The sequence below is a fragment of the Aythya marila genome (assembly GCF_965140915.1).
Source record: "Aythya marila genome assembly, chromosome: 5".
Lineage (NCBI taxonomy): Eukaryota > Metazoa > Chordata > Aves > Anseriformes > Anatidae > Aythya > Aythya marila.
In genome coordinates, this window is record NC_139046.1 from 35,907,379 (window position 1) to 35,928,104 (window position 20,726).

General features: G+C 46.5%; 1 protein-coding gene across 1 annotated transcript in view; it reads left to right on the forward strand.

Moving 5' to 3' along the window:
- Nucleotides 1-1,688, forward strand: part of MAP3K9 (mitogen-activated protein kinase kinase kinase 9) — a 59,564-nt gene extending 57,876 nt beyond the window's left edge. The window contains exons 12-13 of the transcript XR_014317609.1: nucleotides 401-520; nucleotides 1,653-1,688. The gene's annotated coding sequence lies outside the window, so the exon portion shown is untranslated. The remainder of the gene's footprint in view (nucleotides 1-400; nucleotides 521-1,652) is intronic.
- The last annotated feature ends 19,038 nt before the right edge of the window (nucleotides 1,689-20,726 follow it).

A 20,726-nucleotide genomic window follows, 5' to 3' on the forward strand; every position in this document is an offset into this window, starting at 1 on the left:
CTGTCTGCTAACACACTTCTAGCTCTGAACAGGGTAATTAATTGCATACCATTTTAATTAAGGTTAATATTTCTGTTCTGTTAGTTTAAGATTTTTGTACTCTGTATTTAGCATCACAGCCAGAAGATGTATCTGAATGCCTGGATCTGGGGCGAATGCAGTAACACATTTTTTGCATGATGACATTTAACAGATGGTTCAGATTCACTTCTGATGCAATGCCTTTGTCCTTGCCACCTTACTGAATAAGGCTCTGCTGGAACCAGCACCCCTTCAAAATCTTTCATTTACTGCCAGTGTGAAAGACTACGTGGTTTTGATTCCGAGGTTGTGTGTTTGAGTCCTGGATTATGTGCTGTTGTCTGATACAAAACCATCATTTAACTTTCTCTTTTTTAAGGAACGTAGCTGCACTGATGAAGGGCTATGCACTACAAGAGCCTGTGTTTCATAATTTCCTTTGAGAAGAGATTTTTCTCTAATGTGATTATGTGCAAGAAATCCGACAACCTTCCAGCAGGTATGGAGACTGGAACAATGCATAGATAGTATCACTGCCTGTATTCTATTCAAAGTGCTAGAGTGGTGGTTTTTGTCATAGGCTGAGAAGAGAGTGGACAGGCTGTCAATTAAGTTTAGTTGAAAATAATGACGTGCAAAATGAGTTGCCTTTTCACTCATTTTAACAAGTGTGTCCTGCAATAGATGGTTTCAAGCATTCCCTCCTCCCCTCCAATTCCTGAATGCTTCAGTCTAAGACTGGTATTTCTACCTTCTGTAATGTTTGCACAATGCATTTCTGTTGTAAAAGAATCAGATTTTCTAGCTGGATTTGCTCGCCTGTCACAACCATGAGGTTGTTGTAATGTTCAGGCTGACCTCATCAGGAACAAAAATCTGGATGCATCATGGCAGATAAATTTCTGCTACCGAATGCATCTTCTGTAGAGAACAGCAGGAACACGAAGCAGTGCAGCAGAACATAAAAATAAAGTTTTCTCAGTAGAGGAATCTAACCACTTCTTGCAGAAAGTGAGGATCCTAAATGAAAGCTGCCACGGTCAGCACAGATCCAAAATAAACATGCCAGCAGATGTTTTAGGCTGAGTAACTTAGATTTTCTTTCGTTGATATGTAGGTGAGGGTTGGGTATACAGATTCTACGGCACAGATTTTAGTTGGCCTTTAGCTGTGTATGTATATAAACCCAAGCGAGCAAATCATCACGTTGTGTTACAATATTCCTTGATGACGTGCTGGGAACAGCACATGGAAGTGGTGTTTTAGAAGCCCACCGCACACCTTGATGAAACTTCTAGTAGCCTTCTGCGGCCATGCACATTAATAGGTGTGGAGGCTCTGCAGCTGGGGCTGCTGGAGCAGTGCTCACAGCCTGTGCTCCCCCTGCCTGCCACAACCAGATGCCTGCTCCCTCTGGCTGTCCAGACTGCCCAGCCTGGGCCTGAGTTCTCATCAGGAAAGTGACGTGACTGGGAAATGACTCTGAGGCTGATGGCTGGGTCCATGCAGGTGTGCAGGGGGATGGCTGCCTAGCCACAGGTGAATCAAATGTGCAAATTCCCCTTGGTGGCCTTCCTGAGTCTCACACCTAGCTCATATCCCTCAAAGATCCCCTCCATCTGCAATTACAGGTGTGTCCCTGCCTTTGATTTTTGATACAGATCAGTGACAGTGCTACTTATTTGCCCTGTGCAAGGAGTGAACAAGGGTTTAATCTGCATCCTGACATCAGGCTGGTGTTGAAGGTATGTGCATTAAGCATTTTATAGCTAGAGGGACAGACAAAATATATTGTTTTGAACATGCAGGGTGTACAGGATTCATTATCTGTGATAAAATTTCATGCTCATGACGCACTAGGAAAGAGTCAGCACTAGATCTCCCTGAAATTCACCATCCTGCCTCCATAGTTTTCTTCCTTTCTAGTAAGAAGGTTTTTGGTGAACATTATGCTGCTGCAGCTAGGAACAGGGCTTAAAATAACACTGAGGCTCTGGCTTGGATTGGTAGCCTCTGGCAGCTGTAGATTGCCAGGAAGAAATTGTTTGCATCCTCGAACTGTAGGGGATGTTCCTACTGGTGCAGAAATATTATTAATTGCTTTGTGCTGTGGCAGGCTTGTAAGGAGGTGGATTTTCAGTGGAAAAAGACAACCCAGGGGACAGGCAGCAGGTGTGTGCTGCTGTGAGGCTGGATGACTCAGGCTGTGATGGTCTGTGTCCTGACTAAGAACTTGAAGGACAAAATTTGCTGCAATGACTCTTTCATTTTGTCACTTTAATGCTGGAGAAAATTTACCACATCAATGTTTCTGCACTATGCTCAGTCAGTAACAGGCCAAAAATAAAACAGTTTGTTTTATTGCATGGGCATTAGACAATGTGAAAAGAAGCCTCACTCAGGCAGGTCATTGGTTTTAATTTGCTTCAGGCCATCTGGTAAGCAGCCATCCTTCTTGGGCACCGAGCACTGGGGGGCTGCGTGCTATGCTCATTTGGTTTCAGCACACAGAATCACTGTGGTTTGGGTTGGAAACAACCCTAGAGATCATCTAGTTCCAACCCCCCTGCCATGGGCAGGACACCTCCCACCAGACCAGGTTGCCCAAAGCCCCATCTAGCCTGGCCTTGAGCACCTCCAGAGATGGGGCACCCACAGCTGCTCTGGGCAGCCTGTGCCAGGGCCTCACCACCTTCTAAGAATTTCTTCCAAATAACTAACTTAAATCTACCCTTTTTTAAAGCCATTACCCCTTGTCCTGTTGCTACATTTCCTGATGAAGAGTCCCTCCCCAGCTCTCCTACAGGCCCCCTTCAAGTACTGGAAGGCCACAATAAGGTCTCACCGGAGCCTTCTCTTCTCCAGGCTGAACAACCCCAACTCTCTCAGCCTCTCTCCATTGGAGAGGTGCTCCAGCCCTCGGAGCGTCAGCCACAACTCAGAAGCCACCACCTGTTTCAGGTGTAATTGATAGACTGGTCTATCAATTTTTCTCCCTGGAAAAAAAAAAAAAAAAAAGGGAGGGGAGGAGGAGTCCTGCTCCCTCCCAGGAGATGCATGAGGATGGAGAGCTCTCTGTGGGAGCAAGGCGTATCTTGTCTCTCGGTCCTTTTCCCTTGCTGGTAGGTGTGATGGTGCCTTGTAATTACAGCAGGTTGCATGCTCTTTTTACTGCAAATTGCCTTGCTCCTGGGCAGTGCTGAAGCAGGCTGCCTGGATGGGGCTGAAGACATTTGTCCTAGGGCTGAAAACTCCAGGAGTGTGCACCACCTCTGAACACCAGGAGACAACACCATGTGTGTTGTCTCACAGCAGTTCCCTGACTTCCACCCCGGACACGGCACGCGGTGGGGATGTTCCTTGGTGAGGAAACAACTCAGGCTCTTCAAAGGGTCACCCAGCTGCATGCGGGCAGATAAGGGCTGCAAACAGGAGTGAGGCTCCCGTGTGCCTGTGTCCCTGATGTCTGTGGCTGATAAAGAGACTTGCTGATTGTCTTCCTGTCAGCATCCCTGTGAATCTTTGGCAGCTGAAAGATAAAAGGGCTTCTGTGTGTAGGAAGGGAAATATCCAGAGCTCCCATCTGGGTTCTGCAGCCTGAATCATGCTGGAGCTGGGCTCTACAGAGAAAGGTGATGTTATAAAGGATCCTGGGGAGAAATAAGCTCTGGCCCAACCTGTGTCACCCTGGCAGGTGGTCAGAAAAGGAGTGTGCACTTTGTCTCTGCAGTGGGATTCAGCACTTGCTGCCCTCTCACCACTGGGCGTACAACTTGTGTGGAAATTGCATTTCACAGAAAGCTTCAATTTTTACAGCAGGCATTCGGCAGCTTGCCAGCACGCAGCTACTGCCTTCAAAGAGCTGCCAAGCGCCAGCTTTCTTGGGTTCCACCGAGCTTTAGGTGCTTCTTGTTCTTACTTCTAAAGCAACCTTACACATAGGTCAGGAGTGAATGGTCCCATCCCGATCTGGTGCCTGGACACCACAAAGCCCTGTGTCCTGTCACCAACATCAGGAGCTAGGAGCTCCCCGCGTGTTCCTTGTATGCCCTTCCTTTCCTCCTCTTGCTTCCACGAGGGCGTGCTCATTTTCCTGATTCCCACCTGACCTTGTTATGTGCCTTCTCAAGTGCATTTCCAGGGCATCATCTGCTGTCATCCAGTTTTGCAGCTTGCGTAGCTGTACTTTTTCCTTTATTTTCTAGTGGATGAGATACTAATTGCTACAGACCACATCTATTTCCAGCTGAGCTTACTCCTTGTGTTTGTAGGAGCCAATCACAAGCTGGTAACAAGGTACCAAATAATAACCCAGGTGAGCATATGACCGTCACAGAACTGTGCTTTCCTCTGGCTCCTGCTTAAATTTTGATTCTGTAATGGCGTTTCCTCTCTGATTTTCTAAATTACTTTGAGCTATTAACCGTAATTAGGCTACCATTGCACATCTTTGAAATAGTAAAGCCATAACACATTTCCAAAGCAAGAACTTGTGTTTTCTCTAGATTCAAGGAGAGAGGCAGGTAAGTGCAGATCACTGAAACAAGTTGCCTTCCTTCAAGAAAGGGGGCTGTGGAAACATGGGATTGCACTGCCCTCAGCTCCTTCCCAGCCGTGTAGCTAGGTGATCAGAAGTACCTGGCAGCTACACAGAAGAAGTGCATGGCAGGTGTTTCTAGGTGCTAATTTCCTTTCCTTAAAGTATGTGATGAGGAAAACAATCATCACCTCACTGTCTTTACAGCTGGAGTAGCTTTCTTGAGTATCCATCACAGATGTCTTTGGCTACCTCTTAAATAAGTGCAAGTAACGACCAAAAAAGGAGGAAAAACTCATGAGAATTAAAACTGGGGGAAGGAAGATAAGTGAAGGAAATGGTTAAAATGGTCGTTTGGGAATAGAAGTGTTGTGATTAAGGGGCATAAGCAGTGCAGACCTACTCTACTGTGTGTACGTGCACTTAGCACCTTAAATCCAGGCTCTTTGCAAACACAGTTTAGTATTCCAAATAAGCCTCCTAAGTGGGTCATTCTGCAATTCAGAAACTGAGGCAAAAGGAAGGTAAAAACCTTTCCAAAGGTGCAAGTGCTAAGCAGAACTGAAAGTAGTGCCTTGGAGTCTTGCCTCTTAATTCTCTTCTCTGACGGCAGCTCTCTTCTTAGATCTTCTGCAAGTGGTTTTTTGGTTGAGGTACTTTAGGCTTGATACAGTAGGCTTGGACAATTACATTCAGTTGTTAGCAAGGATAATGATATTAAAACAAAGCAGTTAGGTATCTCTAGAGGTCTGCAAGGAAGCATGCAATGCTCCAGTAAGAGCAGCACTACCAGGAAAGTGATGAATGCCATGGCTAGGTATGGAGTAATAGAGCACAAGAACCAGCCTTTTAATGGCCCATTAAGGAGAAAAATTATGTACAGAAGTTGAGGCTGTTTTTGATAATAGTTTCCAAAGAAAATGTTGCATTCTACCCCTGGGATCAGTTGAGCAGTTTGTTTTGACTTTTGTGGTCTCCAGCTAATAAAACAGAGCTTACTGACAGGTGTGAGTGCAGGATGAGTGAACATTTCCCTCGGTCAAAGCTTAAAACCTCCAGCCAGTGCCAGCATCCCTCAGAGGTCCTGTACGTTTCATGTAGCATCTCTGACCCAGAGGCTGCCTGTTTGCTTTCCATCCTCCTCCTGCTCCGGTTTGGCTGACTGCCTGATGTTACGGGCATGTGAGGGGGCAGGTACTAGTCCTTCAGCGAGTGATACCCGCGCTGCTCACAGTAGCACATCACACACTTTAGTACCGACATCCAGAGGTCAGTGCTCAAGAACCCCTTCTGATTGAAAAATACTTCAGATAAATTAGGCGGATCTAATGAGTTTGGATATACTGGGAGGCAGAGAGCTACCAAGCTGGCCATCTCAAAGGCCTGTTGCATGCAGAGGCTGGGTATATACTTTGATTAAGTGCATCTTCCTTTCTCAGCATTTCATGTGAGTGTAATCAGACCTGCTAAGGGTCAAAGCTGGTAATGCCACTTTTCAAGGGGAGAGAAGAAGTGTGCAGATACAAAATCTATGAGCTGCAGAAAAGATATGGACTCAATAAGATGAGGTTTGGTGAAATAAATACTGAGTGGTCAAATGTTTTCCCTTTGTACTATATTTACCTCTTGCAGCAGTTTGTCCCAGATACAGGCCATGGTCTGGAGTTATTCACAGGCGTTTGAGGATGCAGTTTCTATGAAAGATGCCGTCCTAAATAAAGCTGTATTGATTCAGAGGGAAGGAATAAGCTTTACAGACATTAAAGGAGCAGGGAAATGCTGGTTGAGAAGCAGAACCTCTGAAAGGGATCTGAGGCTGGAAATAGAGTTGCCCATGGATTAGCAAATAATACTAACACAAAAGTGGAAATGTCAAAATACCATTTGGTGGAGAAAGGAGCATAACCTGGGGAAGAAAATCCTATTCTGTTCTGCAGCTCCACACTCAGCAGCTAAAGGAGGTGAATGCTTCAGGAGCGGGGGACTGAAGTTGCAAGCTGAAGTTGAACATTGCCTGCCACCAACAGGGAAATGGGTGAGGGGGTAGGTGCCTGGGGAATGAAAAGGGCTTTTGCTTTTGCACATGGTGTACCCTGGAAGTGTCTTTATCCCAGGAGCTGGTCCTTAATGCTCTTCTGCACATTGGAGATGGGCTTTACTTTGTGAGGAACCAAATGTTCCTAAAAGTTACCCTTAGCTGAGGGTATTATTTGAGGAAAATAATTTCTCACCTTCCCTAGCAGGTAGGTGGTGGTTGTGCTAGGTAGCATCCTCTTTTCCCACTGCAGATGTAGATAGGAAAGAGGGAAGCAAGGCACAACTTTAAAGGAGAGAAAAGAAACATCTCATTTTGAATGGTAAGAGGAAGAAGAGATTCCCTCTCTTCCTGAGCATGCTCTCTTCTGCCTATGCCATTGCCTTCTCTTCCCCTTGTACTTTCAATAAAGACTTCTCTGCTGAGACAGATGATATTCAGAGCCTCGCTCCAATACTTCAGGCTCATATCAAAGAACAGCAAAATGCAGAAGGTTTGGCACTCCAGTAACATTGCCTGGGGTACGAGTGAGGGCAGAGTGGAAATAACTGAGCTGGTGAAAAATTGGCCAAGGAGACACCTGCTGCTCTGGGACGTACAGGAACACAGGGACCTAGTGGTGTTGCTGTGACACCCATCAACGTGAAACTTGACCTACGTGAGGGGAAGTCAGATGCAGAATTAAGATCAGCTGAAGTGAGGGAGCAAATGTCTAAGGAAAGTCTGGGATAGCTGCACACTGAGCTGCAGAGGCAGGATTCAACACTTTCCTTTTGCAGAGAGAATAGGGTTGAGGGATATATAAAACACCATGGAAGTGTGCACGTGCCTGTGCATCCACGTCCTTTCCCACATATGCACACCAGCGTGTGTGTGTTGGGGAGGCATCTGCACCTAGCTCACAGCAGAAATTCTGTGTGGCTTCCAAGAGAGCATTATAGCTGGTGTCACAGCAGCTGCTAGAAAACAACCCACAACCACTGTGCTATGCTTTTCAAAAGATCACACATCAACACATCATGAATTAAAACAAAATTCCTCATTCCTAATAGTGTTAATGCTTTTAGTAGCTCTTGTTATAGAATACAATTCTAAAAAGGCAGTTTACTTTTGCTGTTTTTTCTACGCTTCTAGGGAATGTCTGTTTTCAGGCTGTAAGACTTCATTTACATTAAATGTGGTGACAAACAGGAAAAAAAAAGAATTAAAAAAAAAACAACAACAACAACAAACAGAAGTAAAGGATTTAGCAGCTTTCTGGATCATGCTTCAGGAGTTTGCTTCCGTAACATGGTGGGTCCTCCTACAGCTGGAAAGGGGCAGTGCAGAGACTGGACCAATGGAGATGAATTCACCACGTCTGCCCCACTCCAGCAAAGTCAGTAGGGCTCAGACCAAACTCTGGAAGCCAAAAATCCCATCTATTTTTGCTAGTGACTGTGGTATAAGAGTGTGGAATCTGGGGAGGAGCTCTCAAACCTGGTAGAAAGCCCAAGGCACCCCTCTAAGAAGTGCTCTGGCAGCGGAAGGAGAGCTTGAAGACCTCTGCCTTAGGACAGAAAGGGCTCTGGCACTGCAGGCAAAGCATGCAGGAGGATCGGGATGGTTCTGTGTGAGCGAGGGTGCTCTGGGAAGGAAGTTGTCAGCCTTTCAGCGGGCTGCAGCATTTCAGGAAGCACAACCACATTATGATCAAACATTCTCTTCATTGCAACAGATGACAAGACGGTTTTTCAGCAGACATTCAATTATTGTTTGAAATAGATGGTTGGGTATAAGGGGAAAGTTCTCTTTTTAGATGAAGCTGCGTTTCACTTGGGACTTCTGCAATCAGAAAATGCATTTGTAGCAGCTGGATCCTCTTGCCTCTGAGCTTTCTGGATCTACATCCGAATTTCAAAAGTACAGGCTGCTTAAAATATCTGAGATGCTGGACTGTATTGTCAGCCTGAAGTATGTAACATACTGCAGCGTAGGTAAATAATAAATAACATTTTTCCAATGCTGTCACCTTCTTAATAGGAACAGTAGAAAAAAAAATAGTGCTCCTTTTCTGCTAAATTTATCACCCTTCAGTGATGCCTGGGTGAAATCCACTGGTTATACAAGGAGCAAAAATTTACACTCTTCCTGCCTGCTCCTGGGCTCACACAGCAGGCTGGGCTGAGCAGGCTGCAGGCTTGATGGTCGCTTTCAGGCTGCTTGGAAAGTTTCAAAGTGGCTCTTCTTGCCATGCTGAGGTTGCCTCTGATTCACAGAGCAGCGTGCCCATAAACCTGCCCTTGGAAGACCGTGTTTGGATGTCCTGCGTGAGCTATTCCGAGCAGATATCCTGCTTCACCTTCGGGAAGGAAGGTCCCAGCTGCCACAAAATGAAGGGATTAACCCCTTCTTGGTCACTTGGGTTTGTCCGGCTTCCTTTGCTCGTGTCCATGTTTGTGAGATATGGAATATCCCAAACCTCCGGGCCATAATCATCTCTCACATGCCATCATCGTGCCTGCAGATCTGCCAGGACAATGGCAAACCCACGAAAACATGCAGGCATGGGTCAGGGTGAGCAAGCACAGCAGCAGAGCTGGCCAAGGTAGGTCACAATCCAAGGCAGCAAAACCACCTGCAATCTTCCTGTATTACATGGTCAGAGGCTTTAAATAAAAAGTCTCCCAAAAGAAGTACATGGACGAAAAATGATGAGAAACCTTTCCAGTGGTGGTAAATGCAGAGGTTCCTGGATTCCCTCACTTGTTTGTGGGATTCAGCAATAGAAACTGGTGCAGAGGTTTGGAGTTCAATATTTGCCTGGAAGTGGATTAGCTGTTTAAGGTATCTCCTGCCAGCCAAATCAAAACAGATTATTCATCAGGCATATGTGTGTGCGTGCCTATCCCATAATACACTCAATTTCTGAGATTTTAACAGAAAAATTCTCATTGCAAAGTCACTGTTTGTGTTCAGCCTGAAATATTTTCTCTCTTCTGCTGCAGCCAGCCTCTGTGCCCTGGCAGCACGACCTGAGGAGTGCCACAGCACAGGTGAAAGCAAGCCATGTCCTCCGTACCACCCTGAAAGACAGGTCAGGGAGTTATGGCTTCGGGAGACAAGGAGATGAAACAGTCTCCATGTTTCTTGAGCAGGCATTACAGGCGACAGGGTGATGAGCTCATTTTCTGTTGTCTCGAATCTAGCTGTAAAAATGCCATCCGAGGGTTTCTTGTTTATTCTTTCTCAGCGCCGTTTCCCCATCAAATGTGTTCAGCTTGCAAGTAAACATTGCCTTGGATCTGAGCAGGAAGGCAACTCAGAAAGTGAAAACCTGTTCAATCTGCCTCTGACTGTTATCTGCAATAAGATTTCTAATGTTCAGGCTTAGGTGACCAGATTACAGAGCTAAATCAGGATGTTGAAAAGCTAAGAGCAGTTTTGCTGCATTGCTGAGGCTACCTCTGTTTATTGCTGCTGTATTAGCTCCTGCAGGCAGCATCTCGCGGAGAGTTGTTTGGATTCCTTCCCGTTTAAATGCGTGTACGGGTGAGAGTAAATGGATGGATTTTCATCCTGCAGAGCAAACCCATGCTCGCTGAAGGGCCTTTTCTTTCTCTGATATCTAATCCTTTCCTTTGGCAAAGTAAATAATGAGACACTTCTGCAGATCTGATTAAGCTCCTGGTCCCTTTTTAAATGACAGAAGATCAATACTATTACCAAATCCATTAAACAGTTCTTCACACTTCAGTTCTGCTCTCTCTATGATATATGAGAAAGAACAGAGGGGCATTTTGGCTATTCTATGGAAAATGCATGCTAGAGCCTCTTCTGTTCCCCTGGCTCCAAGCCACTTGCATCCCGCAGGCTGCCCAGCCCTCACACTCAGCCTCGCCGGCCAGAAGTCACCAGGGAACTGGGATGTGGGAGGGACTTCTGCCTCTCCATCTCCTAAGGCAGGCTAGGATCCATCAGTGCTATCTGGAAGCTCTGTCTTACAGTTATTTCATGATGACAAGTGAGCTGAAGTAGGTCTCCATTAATGTTTTTGTTTTCTTGTCTGTTTTCTGCTGCTACACTGATCACTTCTGAGGTCCTCACGGGAGAATTGGGGCACCACAGCTCTGTGCCCGTAAATGACACGGTGTCCTCAGTGGTGTCCCAATGTGGTGTGTTTGTTGGGAGTGGTCTGCTCTCCCCATTTCTCCCATAAGGAAAGCCAATATTGATGGGACAGGACAGTACCTCCCAGGCAGTACCAGTCTCCTACAGTCTTACAAGAGAGATCAGGTACCAGAAATGCTGGGGACACTGAAACCCCTTTCTCCACCTGGGATGGTCCCTCCAAGTCAGGCGGTGCTTGAGAGAAGAGCATAACTTTCTGTTGCCGATGGATGTGCCGCTGTTCCCTTAACTGTTCTGAGATCAAATATATTAACTTTGCAACAGTATAAAGATGTAAGTGCAATGTGACAGGTCTACTGTAAGAACGTGAACAGAGGTGGGTAGCAATAGGGACTGAGGCAGCCAGGGAAAGGAGCCTGGGGATGACTCTAATTGGCCTGTGTGTTGTAAGGCATGGAGAAGGAAAGCAAAGCAACTCAGTGCTTAACAATGCCCTGAAATCCTAAAATGTGCCATGAGGAGGGATGGTGAGTGGGAACAGGCTCAGGATCTTAGGGCAGGAGCCAGAGAGCCAGGGCTTGATATTTCTTTTCTGCGCTGCAACTCTCTCTACCACCACATGCATTAGGCTTTTGGACCTTGTCTTTTCCTCATTTGTGAAGCAGAACTGAAAACCTGCAGGGGTGCTGTGAGGATGTAATCGGTCTGTTACACGCCTTGAGATCTCGGAGGTTAACGGCAAAGTGTTACAATAAATCTGAGAACGAGGTAGGCAACCCGACGTGCATTCACTCCCGGCTGTGGCGTGACAGCCCCGCCAGCCAACCTGAGGGCTCCATCTGCATCCCGCTCCCCGGAACCGCGTTGTAATTATGCCTCATTGTGCTGCTTTTTTGTTCAACAACTTGCTGGCTGTTTCTCGCGTCAAATGAATTATTCAGCAGCAGACTGTGTTCTTGTTTTTAACAACAGCAGCAACAATACTTCATGCTCATGGAGTCCCTTCAAAAGTGTGCTGGAAGCATTAATTCCATAAGCAGCGACGTGAGATGGGGTGAGCTCGGTGCACTGAGAAATGAGACTCAGCTCTGTGACATGGGCCAAGTAACGCTGCGAGCTGCAGATCTAAGAGAAGAGCCCAGCTTCTACTGCTCTGCACAGTTTTTCTACCCCTCTGAGCTACTTTTCAGCAATGTTGTCACGAGCCAGATCCTCAGCTGGTATAATCAGCGTTATTGCCTTGGATGCCACATAGAAATGGCAGCTTTTGTCTGGAGCCATCCAGCCCACGTTTTCAGGCTGAAGTCCCATGGACTTCCCATGGATAACCTGACATCTTTTAGATGTCGTTAGCTCACTGCTGCCATCAGGAGTGGTGAGTGTTTGGATTAGTTCCTCTCTGGGCAGAAGCTGAACCCCACCAAGCTGGCGTATGAGGACAGGCTGAGTTTGCATGTGCAGCAGGTTGTTCAGTGAATGATGCATGCTTGTGCCTGGCCACTTCACCTGCACTTCAGAGGTACTCTTAGATCTCATGCTTGCCTGAAGATCTGACATAGTGGGCTTTATAGCATCACTGATACGGAAAGTCAGGGACTTAACTACCCTGCAAGCAATGATCTGGACTCAGCAATCAACACCTTTAAGCATGAACCTAGGCATGGAGCCTGCAGTGGGTAGGGAGTTCTGGCTGCATCCTACAGCACAGTTCAATGTAACTAAGCGGCTACAGGTTTGAGTTTGTTCTTGCCATGGGTCTCCTATAGAGTATCAGATCCAATTCAAGGCTGGCTTTTCCCTGGGCTTAAGATACTCAATGATATTAGATCATTAAGATCACATCAAAGTCCTCAGAAACCTCACATTGCTTGTGACTTGTGCATGGCACATTCCTTTGGTGTTTTTAAAGAAGAAAACGCTGGAATGTGTGTATTCAAATCCTACAGAGTACCAAGCCCAGTCTTCAGCTGTACACACTTTCTGTTGTTGAAAAAGAGCAAACTGCAAGCAAATGTCTGTGGTACTTACTACCTGTGAGTGTGGAATAAAAATCTGTGAAGGAAAAATAGAGGATGCAGAACATAATCTTCACTGGAATCTGTACAAATGTTGATTAATGTTTCCCCATTTTTCCACTTTTTACCCTTAATCTTCACTTTTATCAGGCACCTTCTGTTTTTCTGTTGGTGGTCAGGAGCATGAGCTGCTGACAAAACAAGACACCCAAGAGAGCTGGGGGTTCAGACCTGTGGGTCGCACTGCCTGTGCCTTCAACTTAGAAGTTTTTTGACCTAAATTTCTATCTTTTGTCTGACTGGGAGATGCTGGGGAAAGAACTTGCAGAACAACACAATTCCTTTGGATTTTTGTGCCATTCTTAAATGCTCACATTTTGCTAAGGCTTTATTAGTCCTGCTTGATCTGGATGATCTGAATGTGCCTGGCTCTGTAGGTGATCTAAAAGAGCAGTGGGAGTTGCTTTGCCTGGTGAAAGACAACTGCAAATGATGTTCCCAACAGACTGTGACTCTCAGCCATCAAGCAGTGTTTTTCTTAAATGCTAAAGGACTGCAGAGACCTTTTAAGTGCAGATCTTTTTAGCAACACCACAAAAGTGGAACAGGTATATTGATTCTCCCCACCCCGCCCAAAAGCTGGTACTTTATGACAGAATCTCACTTTTGCTTTGTCTTAAACTTTAACTATGTGTATCCTTTAAAAACAGAGAGATACAGATCTGTTCATTGTGTGGAAAAAGAATCGTGATTTGGCATTTCCTGGAATGTAATTGTTTCTCCGTCAAATAGGATGCAACTCAGTAAGGAGTGTTAAAGACAGAATTAAACCTGGATAAGAAAAGCAGTTTGGGGTGAGACTTGAATGTGAGCCAAAGTTGTCTTGCTACTGCAAGGAATGCAAAACTTCCTACTGGAATGTATAAGTGGGCCTATCGTATACAGGACATCTGAAATAATGCTTCTGCTCTGTCTTGTGCTGGAAGACCCCACCTGGAGGACTGTCCCATTCTCAGCACCGCACTCCAGTAAAGATGGAAACCACCTGGAAGAAATCCAGAGGCGAGCCAGGAGAACAACCAGAGAGCCAGAAAACTTGCTCAGTTGAAGAAATGTTGAGAAAAGCTGCAAGATCAGAGTTCTAGAGAAGAGTCTTTCACAAATACCAGAGATTTCTGCAAAGAGAAAATATACATTTGTTGTATTTGCTGTAGCTAAAACAGGAATTAATTGGTTTAAGTTACTGCAAAGGAGACTTATTTTAAGCTTTAGTAAAAAGTCTCTTAACTTTCCATCTCTGAAGGCTGTGATATTCTGTCACAGGAGGCGTGTAAGAACAGGTTAGACAAACATCTCTCAGGAGCAGATTAACTTAATCTGACCTAATTGCCTTAAGGCAATGGGGTGATGTAGATGCTCTCTTGAGGATCTTTTCCAGTCCTATTTTCGGAGTTAGTATTGCCTCAGCTTTATGGTGTGAGATGACACGGCTTGGCTGGCACATCATCAACAGAGCTGTGGTATTCCTGCAGGGAATCTGTATTACACTGCTGATGAGTGAAAGGAGAGATTCCATCTTTTATTAGAGAGCCCTCCTTTATTAATTAACTAAGTCCATCTGACATTGGATCACAGAGATGTAAAAATTTGGGATCCCTCGAGCTCCACATCAGTTTCTAGACAAATAACAGTTGGAATAGGAAATGGTGCCCCAGATCACTGAAAATAAGGGAGAGCCCTTACTACTCGGATTTAAGGAACTTCTCTAAAAATTGACCTATTCCTACCCCAGGATGGCTGTGTAGTCCCAAAGACTATGAGAGTCACGAATTGGCAGTCAGCAATGGGGATATGGCAGTCAGAGGTCACCCCAGCTTTCTGAGCCACCCCTCCAGCTTGTGGGGCTGGTGTCAGACACTGGCTTCTGGACCCATTTTGTGAGCATCCAGACCTCACCGGAAATCCAAAGAGCCCTGTGAAAGGGCTTGCAGTTTGGTTTGCTACGCTTATTTCAGGGAGCAGGCTTATGATTTCTCCCTGAGTCAATGCTCAGAACTTGCCAACAGGCAGCCAAGCCTCAGAGATAACCTACTGAAGTCAGCAAGCTGTTGGTTGGATCTAATTCAGCCCCAGCAAGATTCAGGAGACCAGCTCTGAGTGAGGGAATATGCCATTTACATGTGGCCATTTTTCTAACCAGGAGTTTGTAGGAGGCAGTATGAGACAGCTGGGTTTTATCTGATGCCAAAAGATTTGCTGTAGCACAGTACTGCTACTGTGTGAGGAGAAGGGAAGATGCAGTCTGCAGCTCTGTCAGCCCTTTTTGGGGAGCTGGTGCCACAGTCCCTTCAGCCCATCACTGTCCCCTGAGCCTGCTGCAGGCTATGCTAAGCTGCCTTCTCTGGGTTACCATCAACTGAATGAGAATAACTGGCAGCCAGGCTGGCTACAAACCACCCATTGTTGCTTAAAGGAAGTGAAAATCCTCGTGTTCCCAGCTGTAAATCCCCCAGCTGTCTTGGATAAGCACAATCAAAGAAACGCTTAGTCCATATGTGTCATTCTGGGTAATCTGAACGTGTACTTTTCCTAGTGACCACTAAAACACATTTTAATTGAGTATGATAAGCATGGCAACAGCTTCTGTCTAGTTCAAGAGTTGAAGACACTGCTGCAGAAGAGGAACGAGGTGGGACTGCATCTGAGTTTGAATCACTGCTGAAACAGGAATGACAGCAAAATTTTCTCCCCAGTGGACTGAAACAGCAGCCAGCTTTATGGACAACTTTGGCAAAAGGGCTGAAGTGATCAAGGAAATCACACTCCTTGTCAGCCTTGAAAAACAAAGCTCTCATTTGTTTTGTTTCAGGTCCCCAAACAATTCTGCCCTCAAAGCAGATAGTGAAGGTGGGTTACCACTTCCAGACAATACAGGTTTTAAAATAACAACCTTTTGCATATCTCCTCACCCCAGTGCTGCTGCAATGTGTTTAAAAATATAGTAAGATGAGGCCAGTTGGTCTGCCTCTTGGTTCACCATGAGAAAAGCAATACAAAGGCCAGTTGAAGGGTTCAGCATGTAAAGATCCAGCAGACAGCTGCTGCCTGAGGTCTCCTACTCACGTCCTCAGGAAGATGTCAGTCTGTCTCTCTCCAGGGTCTCAGCTATGGTAGGGTCTGGTCACCTGGATGACCAAGTCCTACTTGGCGGGTAAGTGTGTCACAGGCAGGAAGACTTGCTACCAGCTCCATCTTTTTATTTTTTTCTACCATATTTTGCTTCCCTATTTCCTCTTTCTTTTGTGTTTTACTCCCTGCTGAGTCTCCTGTTCCAAAATTTCCCTTGTCTGGGAAAGAGAGAGGATGAGACTAAGGCTATTCACATTGAATTGTCCGGTTTAGAACTCAGTAGGCCTTTGGGACATGAAAAAGCAGTTACTGTGGGGAAACGTCGGTGACTGGATATTAATGTCTAACAATGACCCCCCATGGGAAAAGCTTTCAAAAAAACAAAACAACAATAACACTTCCTGCACTTCAAGACTTTGCCAGGATGGCATTTCAGCTTGAGATTTTTGTTGTTTCCCCATTTACCTGAAAAATACTCCTTTTATTTTAGAAAGTGACCTTATCTGTTTGCGGTGACTGCTGGGCTCAGTCCTCCCTGCAGAGCAGAGGGTCTGTGATGCTGCCACCCCTCAGCAAGAGATGTGTCCTGCTGCCTGGTGTCTGCTCAGTGTTTGTGAGATAAAAAGTTGTAGGAGACACAGAAGAATCAAGGGCACATTTCTGGCTGTCAAGCTGGTCCAGCTTGGTTAGAAAATACCATGTGGTGGGCTGGGCTGGGCAGCCTCACAAGGCCTGGTCCCACTCTGCCTTGTGCAGCTCTGCCCGCAGGGCTGAGCCCACAGCCACCTTGTGCACCCCCCCCCCCATGGGCTGGGGAATGCCTCCAGAAGTGATGGAAACAACATAGTTGGGCGAGATGTGTTCATATTAAATCTAGTTTCAGTTACACGCAAACAGGTCTTTTCCTTTCCCTCATAAGGCTTTTTGTTTTGTTTTGTTTTGTTTTCTTGGCAGAGTTTATGTAAAGGTTTTCTGCCATCTTCAGTGCCCATAGTTTGCATTATGGATGTCAGCATTTCACAGCAGTCAACACCGAGCCTTTGACAGCACTGAGGTAAGCTGGGGCCTGGTACAGAAAATGTACAGTTTCATATGAATCACAGTTTTGATTTGTAGACCTGACAATAGACAAGAGAACATATGCTCGGATGCTTCTGTTAGCCCAGCTCTGAGGGGAAAACAGCGTAATGAGGAGAGCACAGTGGTGATTCACCCTTCCTTCAGCTCATCTTCCCTCCCTGCTGCAGGCTGCGGTGGGCACCAGGGAGCTCTTGTCAGAGCGTGTGACGCCCCCGAGTCCCACCCAAGCGTGGGACAAAGGCCTGTGTGTGTGACAGGACTCAGAGCACAGGCAATCAGGGAAAATCTGGTGGCACGAATCATATGAGGATTCATGTGGGCTCCACAGTCCCAGCCAAGTCCACCTTCGTCTCCCCGAATCCCCTCGCCAGCTCCAGCTGGCTGCGCTCTGGGTGATTTCCTCACCAGCGGCGGGCCGCTACCAGCTGGCAGGGGTTCACAGGTCCTGGCAGGCAAAGGGAGCGAAGGGGAGCCCTCTGGAAGGAAGCAGAGGTTGTGGAAGTTAGTTACGGCAGGACTGACGCTATTTATAAAACTTGGCTGGCGATGAAGGAAGGAGAAAGGCTGTGGGTCGGGCCTGTGAAGCCAGCCTTTCTGGCAGCGCGGCTTCCTTCTCCCCTGCCATGGCTGGATAGCGCAGCACGTGGAGATCACAGCTACAGCCACGACATTTTTCCCCATCTAATACCACCAATAATTTTGCTACCTAATTCTGTCAGAGTGAGCCCCGGCATGTGCTGCTCGTTGCAGAGTGGAGGGGGAAATTCGGAAGGGATTTCTCCTGCTCCCCATTTCTGGCGGCAGGGACAATTTGTTAAAGCGGTCCCTGTATCAGCAGGTGAAAAAGATTTGGGAATTCATTCAGTGAGTTTGCTGCTATACAGTTGTCCTAAGAATAAAGAGAAAAAGGCGTATTGTGTTTCTTTCCATCCTGCCTCATTTCCCCTCCTCCCCCTTGCTCTCTTATCTGTCCATGTAACGCAACAGATGTTTTCCACAGGATAATGAGTGGGAATGAAGCGAGGGTAGCAAGGCAATTTCCTGGGCACCACGCAATCTATTTGTTTCCTGATTCCCCACCATAACCACTGCTGGAAACAGTTGCTGCAGGCACAGCCTTCCGAGCTGAACGAGTTTGAGCTGGCCCCTCGCTGTGACAAAGGGAGATCGGTCTCTGAGATGCAAAAAAAAAGAGTCTTATCCCCTCCCTGCACCTGTGGGACCACTCACACCCCCTTCCGCCTCACAGGCTGCTAACTGCCTCTAAGTCGTGTGTTAACACAGGTTTCCTCTCATGTTCTTATCTGCTATCTATGAATGTACCTTCCCTAAGCTGTAGCTGGGGGAGGACTCGTGCAGCCAGGAGGGTAGCTTGCCTTTCCGTCACCTTCACTGAGGCAGCAGGGAGGCTGCCGGTGTGACAGCACGGCCTGCAGCATTTAGCAGCTGAGGAGCTCACCAAAGTTCCGCTCAGAACAACCTCTGGAAACCTCCTCGTACCAGCTGCAGTGATACAAAGTCCTACTAATTGGTTATGCAAATCCATGAATAGTATTAAGGAACCTTATAATTAACTGCACCCTCCCAAGCATCCCATATGGGTGGCATACTGGCCTACCACTGTGCCTCTTTATTTAAATAACCCCTGCCCGAGCTTCCCAACCACTGCACGGAGCTTCACAGAAGCAGCTCGGGAGGAACATCAGTGCTTCAGGATGCAGGAGCAAAGCTGAGTAAACAGGCGGAGAAGCGGGGTAGTCAGCAGGTCCTGTGTGGATTTGGTGTGAATTCCCATTGCCCACACATACTCATCCCCTTCCCTTCTCCTGCCCTCAGAAATAGAAAAGAGAGGGTACAATCAAGGGATTCAGCATAAAGAAAACAAGGCAGACAAAGCCTCTGGAGATCTCACATAAACTGCCACAAGAACACAACTGCTTTGTAGTCAGCTGGGCTGAATTTTGGGGACATCAATCACACAGGTGAAACTTGCAGAGAAATTCTGGGAAAGTGAAATGGAGATACACTGCTCAAGATCTTCATTTTCATTTTACAGGCACCTGGGTTCTCCAGCAAGCCAGAACAGCCAGACCTTTGCCTTCCCATCAATCCTGAAAACCAGTCATACCCTCTTCTTAATTTAAACAAAGGCTTCTGCCCTGTCCAGGCCACTTTTTCCAACTGCAGTGTGGTTAACACGTATTTGGAAAAATTCTGCAGCCAGCATATGTTTGTCTTCTCACAGTTTCAAAAATGATTTTGCTGGAGGAAGGAAGCCTCCCCCTTCGTTGCCCCCTCCAGCTGGAAAATCACCTCTAATCTTACTGTCCTTTTTCCTGCTCTGTATCCTGCCAATTAAAACTGGGTCCTGTTATTAACTGCAAATAATGTGGCTAAGCCTTTGGTAGTTTTTTTGTTTTGTTTTGTTTGTTTTTGTTTTTTGTTTAATAGTTTCATTCTCATTCTGCCCATGAACCTAGGTTTGGCTTGTAGTTTGCATCTCATGATCAGCTCAGCCCTCTCCCATTTCAGCCTCAGTTCTTGCTTGCTCTCCGCTTTCCTCCTGTTCAGCCAGGCACCTGCCACGTCATTTTGTTCCTGCTGTTTTCACATGTGATGGGTGTATGGACTCATTTCCTATTGCACTGGACACATTTTAATCCTGCTGGGTACTTGGAGGGGCCTGTGTCCATTCCCCCATGTACTGCATGATGAGGACATCTGCATATGCCACCCGGCTGAGCTGGAGCGTTGTTTGCTTGTTTTGGCTTTGGGGATTTGTATTCCCATGTTGCCATTTGACTGCTCAACATAAAAATACCATCAACTTGTAGTAGACATTGCAACCTTCAGCAGAGGTTGTCTGTTCACGGTGTCACCAACTCCCTACAGCTGTGGGTAGGAAACTTTTGTGGGGTTGGGTGGCTCCTGCCCATACATCATCAGCTGGCAGGTAAGGACTGCGCACTGGAAAAAACTCTACAGGGCACAGCTGGCCGCTGTGGGGAGAGTGCAGTCCACAGGAGCTCTGTGGCCTTGGTGGCAGTGCTGCTCTCTCCCTCCTTGACACGCACAGGGCTACCACATGGAGTTTTGTGCATATTTCTCTCAAGCTCTGTGTTACTGTGGAAGCACACAGATGCTATGTAGCTGGCAAAACAGTCCCTGACTCTGTTTTCTTTCTGTTGACTTCTTTTAGCTTCTGGTGTGTGTGCACTGGTTGGAGGTACCAAGTGTCAAGGTACATAGGGACAACCATTTCCTGAAGAAAGTAGCTTCTCGTGTAGCACCCAGAGGCTCTTGCAGATCTTTTTCATATGCACGTTCACAAATTTCCTACTTTTTCACATACTTTGTGATAGTCCTGGAGAAAAAGTGGCTGAGAACTGAGGAGTCTGTACTTTGGAGTGTGCTGTGCAGCCTTTATACTAACATAAGCTTGGGACTGACGTGGTGACAGTACGCCATTGAAGCCATTTCAAGGGCTAAAACTGTTTCCAGACAAAGTGACAGGGCCATGGACCTCCATCTCCAGTGACTGGAAGATGCCTTTCCTCTTATTTTACAGCCACGAGTGACAAGCCTGCCTCTGCTCACCTGCAGGTTCCTGCAACAGAGACTGTGTAGGTGGTGTCCTCTCCCCTTGCATGGCCTGCAGGATGAACCCTCAGGTCACTCCTAGAGGAGTGATATAATACATGGGGAGTGAATAATACAAATTCACTTTTTTTTTTCTGAGACAATGATAAAGATTTGTCTTTTCCCTTGATGTTTCTCTATCAACTCTTCCAAATTTTGG